Here is a 10,000-nt window from a genome sequence, read left to right on the forward strand (position 1 = left end):
ATCCCCTATACCATCCATCCAGAGTTCATATGTTACACAACTTCATATACATTACGTTCCCATATTAGAGTATAGTGCTTCACTTCTTTCCATTAAAACAAATGCCTGTTGGTGTTCCAAAAGTGCCTTTCCGAGCCCCTGGAGATGAAGATGCAACTTGGGTCGACTTATACAACCGACTTTATCGAGAGAGATTACTTTTTTTGGCTCAGGATATCAATCACGAGATTGCAAATCAACTCATGGGTCTCATGGTATATTTGAGTGCAGAAGATTCAAATAAAGATATTTTCTTATTTATCAACTGTCCTGGTGGATCAGTAATACCAGGGATAGGTCTTTTCGATATGATGCAAGCAATTGTACCAGATGTACATACAATATGCATGGGGGTAGCTGCTTCAATTGGATCTTTCATCCTAATCGGGGGAGAAATGCCTAAACGTATAGCATTACCTCACGCTAGGGTTATGATCCACCAACCTGCTAGTTCCTATTATGACAGATCGGCTGTAGATTTTCATAATGAATCGAAACACGTAACGATGCTTCGCGATTACATAACCAGATGTTATATAGAAAGAACAGACCAACCCAGAGATGTAATTCAACGGGACCTGAACAGAGATGTTTTTATGTCAGCAACAGAAGCCCAAGCTTATGGCATTGTTGATGTCGTAGCGGGAGGGGAACAACAGCTGGAAACGACTGCTAATACCCCATAGGCTGAGGAGCAAAAGGAGGAATCCGCCCAAGGAGGGGCTCGCGTCTGATTATTTGGTTGGTGAGGCAATGGCTTACCAAGGCGACGATCAGTAGCTGGTCCGAGAGGATGATCAGCCACACTGGGACTGAGACACGGCCCAGACTCCTACGGGAGGCAGCAGTGGGGAATTTTCCACAATGGGCGAAAGCCTAACGGAGCAATGCCGCGTGAAGGCAGAAGACCCACGGGTCATGAACTTCTTTTCTCGGAGAAGAAAAAATGACGGTATCTGAGGAATAAGCATCGGCTAACTCTGTGCCAGCAGTCGCGGTAAGACAGAGGATGCAAGCATTATCTGGAATGATTGGGCGTAAAGCGTCTGTAGGTGGCTTTTCAAGTCCACCGTCAAATCCCAGGGCTCAACCCTGGACAGGCGGTGGAAACTACCACGCTGGAGTACGGTAGGGGCAGAGGGAATTTCCGGTGGAGTGGTGAAATGCGTTGAGATCGGAAAGAACACCAACGGCGAAAGCACTCTGCTGGGCCGACACTGACACTGAGAGATGAAAGCTAATGGGGATTAAATGGGATTAGATACCCCAGTAGTCCTAGCCGTAAACAATGGATACTAAGTGCTGTGCGTATCGACCTGCGCAGTGCTGTAGCTAACGCGTTAAGTATCCCGCCTGGGGAGTACGTTCACAAGAATGAAACTCAAAGGAATTGACGGGGGCCCGCACAAGCGGTGGAGCATGTGGTTCAATTCGATGCAAAGTGAAGAACCTTACCAGGGCTTGACATGCCGTGAATCCTCCCGAAAGAGAGGAGTGCCTTCGGGAACGCGGACACAGGTGGTGCATGGCTGTCGTCAACTCGTGTCGTAAGGTGTTGGGTTAAGTCCCGCAACGAGCGCAACCCTCGTGTTTAGTTGCCAGCATTTAGTTTGGAACCCTGAACAGACTGCCGGTGATAAGCCGGAGGAAGGTGAGGATGACGTCAAGTCATCATGCCCCTTACGCCCTGGGCGACACACGTGCTACAATGACCGGGACAAAGGGTCGCGACCCCGCGAGGGCAAGCTGAACCTCAAAAACCCGGCCTCAGTTCGGATTGCAGGCTGCAACTCGCCTGCATGAAGCCAGAATCGCTAGTAATCGTCGGTCAGCCATACGGCAGTGAATCCGTTCCCGGGCCTTGTACACACCGCCCGTCACACTATGGGAGTTGGCCATGCCCCAAGTCGTTACCTTAACCACAAGGAGGGGGATGCCGAAGGCTGGGCTAGTGATTGGAGTGAAGTCGTAACAAGGTAGCCATACTGGAAGGTGCGGCTGGATCACCTCCTTTTTAGGGAGAGCTAATGCTTTTTGGGCTTCTTCGTTTGACACTGCTTCCGGAAGGACTCACATCTGAGTAAAGCTCGTAGATGGAAGTATTCTTTCGGGTCTCGACAGTGAAGTGAAACCATGAGCTTATCATCCTAGGTCAGAACAAGTTGATAGAATCCCATCTCCCATTTGCCTCCCCATGTTGCCACCCATGCAGGGACATGGGGTAGCAAAAAAAGAGTTAGGGTTTCTCTTCTGCTATTTTGGATATATTGAGGCCTCCATCCCCGGGATGCTTGCACAATGGGCTATTAGCTTATTTTCTATATTGGTTCTTCCAATATATTGGTGTCTAGGTCAACAACAGGATGATCTGCTGCGACTTCAAGGTGATGGGTAACCTCTAATTGGTTCAACTCGATCGACTGATGAAACTGAAACTTCTATAGTTGGAATTGGATCTATTGCTAGGGACTCTAAAGCTGGATCAGCTCGGTCTATAGGCCCTGGTACTCAAACTAGCTCTGTAATTGGTCCAGAAGCTGGAGTCGGTGCCTGAGAAGCACTAGCGAGGATTGAGATTTCTTGTGGGATCTATCGATAAGGAGTAGCATATTATTAATGATGGTCGACCGTTATTAATAATCTGGCGTCGTTCGTTTTTTCTAATGGTCCCGCGTCTCACTTTCCCATGTATGGTCCGCCCACTATATTAATCAGAAGGGGGGCCCCAATTGCTTTCTCGTGATGGTAAATACGGGGAGCATTGCACCTTCAACTAATGATGCTGTCGGGTCTGTTGCTGGCTAAACTGATCTTTTTGGTGCGTATGTAGGTGGATCAATAGGTGAAACTTCTGCTGGATAAACTGGTCCATCAACTGGGACTGGAACAAGCTATGTAACTACGGAATCAACTAGCACCTGGATATGGAATTTAGACTCTGTAAATTGGAGCGGGGTAATAAACTGCTTTTGCTGCGGGATAAACTAATTCAAGGCCAACACCTGGTAACTTAGATGTCAATCCCTTTGACCCATCACACTGGGCATCTATACCTGATAGCCTGTTAGGCACTTACACTTGAGAGCACCATGGATACTGCTCCCAGCGGGAGACCTTACTCCGGATACCTGAGAGCATACCTCATAAGCGGGCATCATTCCCACCTTATCTATACCGGGAGCACACCTACCACCTATATGACATTGTGCACCTAGGCGAGATGGCGTAATGACATATATAAGACACTCTGCTTTGACTCATTCCCTTCAATTTACTTATTGGGTGGCCCCTATCAAATAAGTAACTAAAAAAGTCACTAACGTACCTAATTGATAGCTCGGCGAATAGAGAGGGCTTCTCAGAGATCGAAGTCAGTTTCTCTTACTCCGCTCCTAGTCATTTCCAGGGGTAAGTGCCATACAGGAACAAGAAGAGCCATGCCTTCCTCTCCCGTAGGTCATTCTTTATATATGTCATTATTGACCGACGCCTCCTCTCCCTATCGGTTGTACATTACGAGTTCATCTCATCAACCCCTAAATTTGGTACTAGATCAAGGATTGGAAGATCTCGATCTGCGAGCCCTGGTTCGACGATATAATCCAAAGATGAGGTAAGGTCGCTAACCTTCCTTCGTCCAGGTCGTAGTTGAATTTTTTTTCTTATATAAAGCTCTTTCTTTTTACCTCACTCACTACGAGGACCGGAGGGGCTCGACTGATAAGGAGAGGAACTTTAGTTGCTCGACTGATAAGGCCGCCATCACCGGCAGGGTGCGTAGCACGCTCGACTAATAAGGCCGCCATCGGCTCGACTGATAAGGAGAGGAATTTTACCCCATCTTCCTAACCTCGATCTTGTTCCTCCAAAGCTTTATCCTATCAAAGTGTTCTACAAAAGAATCCGATCATTGAACTCTTCCTGTATAGGCCCTGTATAAGCTTGAATTTTATACTTTATAGGACTTAAACCTCTAGTAGGTATGCAGTTGAAGGAAAAGCGCAGCAGCGGAAGCGTCAAGGGGAGACGAAGTCTCAAATACCAGAGCAAGTGAATAGCGGGCAAAGGGAAGAGAAGCGGAGCGCGAGCACTCGTTACTAAGTAAATGAATCACAGTAGATATAAAGTTTTTATGGGCCATGCATGATGAGGAAGCCTGGTATGAGCAAAGGCAGAAAATAACACTGACAAAGAAGGTAGATACCCAACTCTAGTTGATGGAGCAAGGCTGGCGAAACCTTTTCTTAATTTTTTATCCAAAATGTATGTGATGGTAAGGGCAACGAAAGAGGAATGGTACTACCACTTGAGGAAGAGCTGAGGGCACAGCGAGGTGGGATCGAATCCATTTAGTAAAGCCAGTTATGGCGGAAACCCTACCCAAATATGATTGTATGGAACTTGTTCCTGTGTAGGTAGAGTCCAATTATGACCGAGTCCTCTATTCCCGTGTAGGTAGAGTAGTCCAACTATGAATGTTATGGACCAGACAACTGAACTTGTCGAGGGAAGGGGTCAGCTTCCATTCATTGCTCTTTCTATCGGTATGCTGAAACCACACATCTGAAAGTAAGGGTCCGTGGGCTGGTCTTCCTCTTCGCCGACACCCAAACGGTTCCATTTGCCTAACAACATATATATCACAAACGCTGGTGAAGTCCTTTTCGAGTGTCTCACATCAGGGTGGACCCGGCCTTTAAACACGCTAAAACAGCTTCTGAGCAAGGATTGTCTCTACTGGAAAGACTGAGACGAGTGCTTTAAATCGGCCTCAAAGCAAAGAAAACCGGCGGGCTATCGCTGTTGTGGAGTAGACCTCGGATTCAGTAGTTACTAGAAGTTCCTCTTTAGCTTTCCCTCGCGGGGTCGCAACCCTTTGTCCCAGTACTATGTAAAGGAGCTATCGATCAGCTCGAGAAAGCTCGGGCTTGCTTAAGGAACGTGGAAATGATAGCGGACGAAATCCAGGTAAATGGAAACTCCCAAATAGAACGAGAGAAAGAGGATCTCCTCAATACTGCTTCTGAGAATTTGGAACAATTAAAGGATCCCAAGAATGAGACGATTTACTCCGAACAGCAAAGAGCATTTGACCAGATCCGACAACAAGTTTCTCGCCAAGCTTTACGAAGAGCTATAGGAACTTTGAATAGTCGTTTGAATACTGAGTTACATTTACGTACGATCGATCACAATATTGGCCTGCTTAGAACCATGATGAACACAAATGATTAGTTGTTATAGGTCCTATTTCTCAATAGATAATTAAAAAGGTTAAGGACCTATTTCTGAACAGATAATTAATAAGTGCTAATGGGAAGTATTAGACTCGACGAAATTAGTAGTATTATACGGAAATAGATCGAACAATATAACAACGAAGTAAGAGTTGGTAATCTTGGCACCGTACTTCAAGTAGGAGATGGCATTGCTCGTATTCATGGTCTTGATGAAGTAATGGCGGGGGAATTAGTGGAATTTGGAGATGGTACAGTAGGCATTGCCCTAAATTTGGGATCGGATAATGTTGGAGCTGTATTAATGGGCGATGGCTTGATGATACAAGAAGGTAGTTCCGTGAGAGCAACAGAAAAAATTGCTCAGATACCAGTAAGTGATGCGTATTTGGGTCGTGTTGTAAATTGTTATGTACCTAGGGGGGATAATATGGGGTACCAAGGGAGGTACCCAAGGTAATAATGTAATAATGGGATGGGCCATAGTAATAAATAAGGTGGTTAACCCATGTCATGTAAGGGACCACAAGTAGTTAATAATAATGTAAGGGGCCCATGGTATTAGTTGATGGTATGAGGAAACCATGGTAATGGTACATGGTATTGTATGTATGAGGCATATATAAAGGCTAGAGACTCCATAGGAAGAGGAAGAGAAGTATTATTGTATGAACATGCATATGGCTTGTGGAGTGTTCTCCTTCCTTAAGGAGTGAATGTATGGTGTTGCCCTACCTTAAGGGTTTGATAATAAAGAAGCATTTCTATATATTTTGATCTTGTTATTTATCGGGTATATTTGCATTCTCTTATATTTTGGATCAGATCTACAACAAGTGGTATCAGAGCTACAACAATTGGGATCAGAGCTACAACAAGTGGTATCGGAGCTCTTTCTTGGGCACAAAAGTGGAGATTTTTTTTTATTTTTGCAGGGTTTATAGGGCGGCGAATTTGAAGATCATATCTGTACATTTTGGTACCAAATCTGAAGAATCTAATTGCATATCTGTATTCTTTTGGAAAAAACACCCGATTTCAAAAAAAAAATCGGTTGAATCGGAGTCCGGATGAAGAAGATATCGCTGATTTAAAAATCAGTGGGGTTGCATACACTTTTCAGGGCAGCAATTTTGCGGCGCAGATCTAGACGTCCTGGTACAAGATCTGCACAATCTAATTGCAGATCTGGATTCTTTGGGAAAAAATACCCAACTTCAAAAAAACAATCAGTAGAATCGGAGTCCGGATGAGGGAGATATCGCTGATTTAAAATCAGCTCTTTTTGCAGAAATTTTGGGTGACGCCGGGAGAGTAGCAGCGCAGATCTGAAATTCCAGTGTCTGAATCAGGATTTCTATCACATGGGCAGATGCAGAATGGTTGTTCCATTTCTAAAAATAGGTTATAATAGGGATTCTGAGCAATATTGACGAAACTGTGACAATTACAAATTTTCTCCAAGTAAGTGAATTTTTTCTTCATGGCGACTCTATATTTTACAGGAAAAGATGATGGTCCTACTATTGAAGAATGCATACAAAGTTACAAGTCCACATATGGGATATTTTGGAAGTTACAAATGATGTTTAATATGAGAGGTGAGGCTCAAAAATGGAATTTATTACTTAGCAACGAGTGGGTGAACAAAATTTCAGATGAAGAATTTGAAAAAGTCCTTTTGGACAAATGGTCTCGGGCTAGGAAAAAGGAGAATGAGACACATAAAGGGTTAATTCCTACTGGTATATCCTTATTACAGATTCATGGATTGATTAAGAAAGAGAAGATCATTGTTTCTATCAATCCTGGTTGTAAACATAATTTTATCAGTGTTAATTTGGCAAAAAAATTGCAAGTCCCAACAAAACAAATTGAACATACACAGGTTGATGATAAGGATGTTCAAGTGTACAAGGATTTGAAGATTTCTATGGATAAATATGTGTTGCATGGTGATTTTTATGCTTCGGAGATGAATAATATGGATGTTGTTTTGGGATATCCTTGGATGGAATCCATGGGTACTATCAATATTAATGTGCAGAAGAAATTCCTGAAGCTATGGTATAAAAAGAAGAAAAATACATTACAGGATATTTCCATCCATAAATAGGTAGAGCACATGGAGGCTGAAGTAGAATATGTTCAAGGGACTGACATATCAGATGATGAGCCTTTGATGATCGACAATCAAACACAAACAGAGGTTGCAGAAGAAAAGGTTACAGGTGATGATACATCAGAGGAGGGCTCAGTGGTTGAAGTCATATTGAAAAAGAAGACACCACAACAGGCACCACAACAGGGTGAAGTCAAGCAAAAGCCATCGTGGGTTAAAACTTCAACATATCATCACCCAAATCACCCCGCAAGACAACCATCATGGAGACCAAGTAGTCACATGATGGATATAAAGGAGAGAAGATCCACCCACAACACATCAACACAGAAGAGCTGCCATGGTCAAATTCCATCTCAAGCGAGCGAGGCACCAGCGAGATCGAGGGTTCACCTTTCTCTTGGATGGCTAGATGCACGTGCATGGTATCAGTGGACTACTCTTTTGAGTAGATCTTATTATTTATGTTCTTCCCGTGTTTCAGGGACGAAACATGTTTAAGGGGGGTGGAATGTTATGTACCTAGGGGGGATAATATGGGGTACCAAGGGAGGTACCCAAGGTAATAATGTAATAATGGGATGGGCCATAGTAATAAATAAGGTGGTTAACCCATGTCATGTAAGGGACCACAAGTAGTTAATAATAATGTAAGGGGCCCATGGTATTAGTTGATGGTATGAGGAAACCATGGTAATGGTACATGGTATTGTATGTATGAGGCCTATATAAAGGCTAGAGACTCCATAGGAAGAGGAAGAGAAGTCTTATTGTATGAACAGGCATATGGCTTGTGGAGTGTTCTCCTTCCTTAAGGAGTGAATGTATGGTGTTGCCCTACCTTAAGGGTTTGATAATAAAGAAGCATTTCTATATATTTTGATCTTGTTATTTATCGGGTATATTTGTATTCTCTTATATTTTGGATCAGATCTACAACATAAATGCTCTAGCCCAACCCATTGATGGTAAGGGTAAAATTTTAGCTTCCGAATTTCGACTGATTGAATCTCCCGCTCCAGGTATTATATCAAGACGTTCCGTATATGAACCCCTTCAAACAGGGCTTATTGCTATTGATTCTATGATTCCTATAGGGCGTGGTCAGCGAGAATTAATTATTGGGGACAGACAAACCGACAAGACAGCAGTAGCTACAGATACTATTCTTAATCAAAAGAGTCAAAATGTAATCTGTGTCTATGTAGCAATTGGTCAAAGAGCTTCTTCCGTGGCTTGGGTAGTTAATACATTCCGAGAACATGGCGTAATGGCATATACCATTGTGGTAGTGGAAACTGCGGATTCTCCCGCTACATTACAATATCTCGCCCCTTATACAGGAGCAACTTTGGCTAAATACTTCATGTATAAAAAACAACACATGTCAATCATTTATGATGATCTCTCCAAACAGGCACAAGCTTATCGACAAATGTCTCTTCTATTAAGAAGACCACCTGGTCGAGAAGCTTATCCGGGAGATGTTTTATATTTGCATTCCCGTCTCTTGGAAAGAGCAGCTAAATTAAGTTGCCAGTTAGGTGAGGGGAGTGTTACTGCTCTACCAATAGTTGAGACTCAAGCTGGAGATGTTTCAGCTCATATTCCCACCCTTGGGAGGTACCGAATAAGTGACTACTAGAATCAGGATTTTGAGCATAGAGATTCCACTGACCTGTGAAAAGCGGTTCTAAACCTTCGGGATGCGGTAATACATCCAAAAAATTATCCCATCTGACGTGCACTCCCCTTGATTCAGGAATAGCGACATGAACTAAATTCCCTGTCCAAGCTAGAGAACTGACTCCGAAGAGTCCTGACAAATGATGATTGAGACGGGATTCAGCATTTTTGAACCATGAAACACTTGGTCTCCATTTAGGTTGTAGATGTAACCTACCCGCTATTAAAAAGATGACAGAAAGAAATAGCAAGAAAAGAGCTCCAGCATAAAGATCTTCGTTAGTGCGTAAGCCAATGGTATACCACCACTGGTAAACACCGAAATAAGCAATATTGACCGGACCGGGAGCACCTCCTCGGGTAAAGGCTTCTATAGCTGGTTGACCCAAATGAGGATCCCAAATTGCATGAGCAATGGGTCTTACATGTAAGGGATCGCGTACCCATGCTTCAAAATTTCCTTGCCAAGCCACATGGAACAAATTACCAGAGGTCCACAGAAAGATTATTGCCAACTGACCAAAGTGGGAAGCAAAAATTTTATGATAAAGGCATTCTTCGGTAATATCATCATGACTCTCAAAGTCATGTGCGGTCGCAATACCGAACCAAATACGACGAGTAGTTGGGTCCTGGGCCAAGCCTTGGCTGAACTTTGGAAATCTTGATGCCATATACTTTTCAAATCCTCCTAGCCTTTATCCTATTGCAATAATTCTTGCCAGGAAGAACGCCCATGTTGTGACGATTCCACCCAGAAGGTAATGAGCTACTCCTACAGCACATCCCTGTACAATGCTCAAGGCTCTGGGCTGGATAGCAGGAGCAACCTTCAATTTGTTATGGGCCCAAACAATAGATTCAATGAGTTCTTGCCAATACCCACAGCCGCTAAATAAGAACATTAAACTGAAGG

At 43.6% G+C, this 10,000-nt stretch overlaps 1 pseudogene; it reads left to right on the plus strand.

The window, feature by feature from the left end:
• The first annotated feature begins 614 nt into the window (after nt 1–614).
• LOC149236200 (18S ribosomal RNA) lies at nt 615–2,048 on the plus strand (annotated as a pseudogene).
• Nucleotides 2,049–10,000: the final 7,952 nt, after the last annotated feature.

This window comes from Pinus tabuliformis, chromosome 8, assembly GCF_031772625.1.
Source record: "Pinus tabuliformis cultivar Carrire ecotype Pingquan chromosome 8, CPIR1, whole genome shotgun sequence".
NCBI lineage: Eukaryota > Viridiplantae > Streptophyta > Pinopsida > Pinales > Pinaceae > Pinus > Pinus tabuliformis.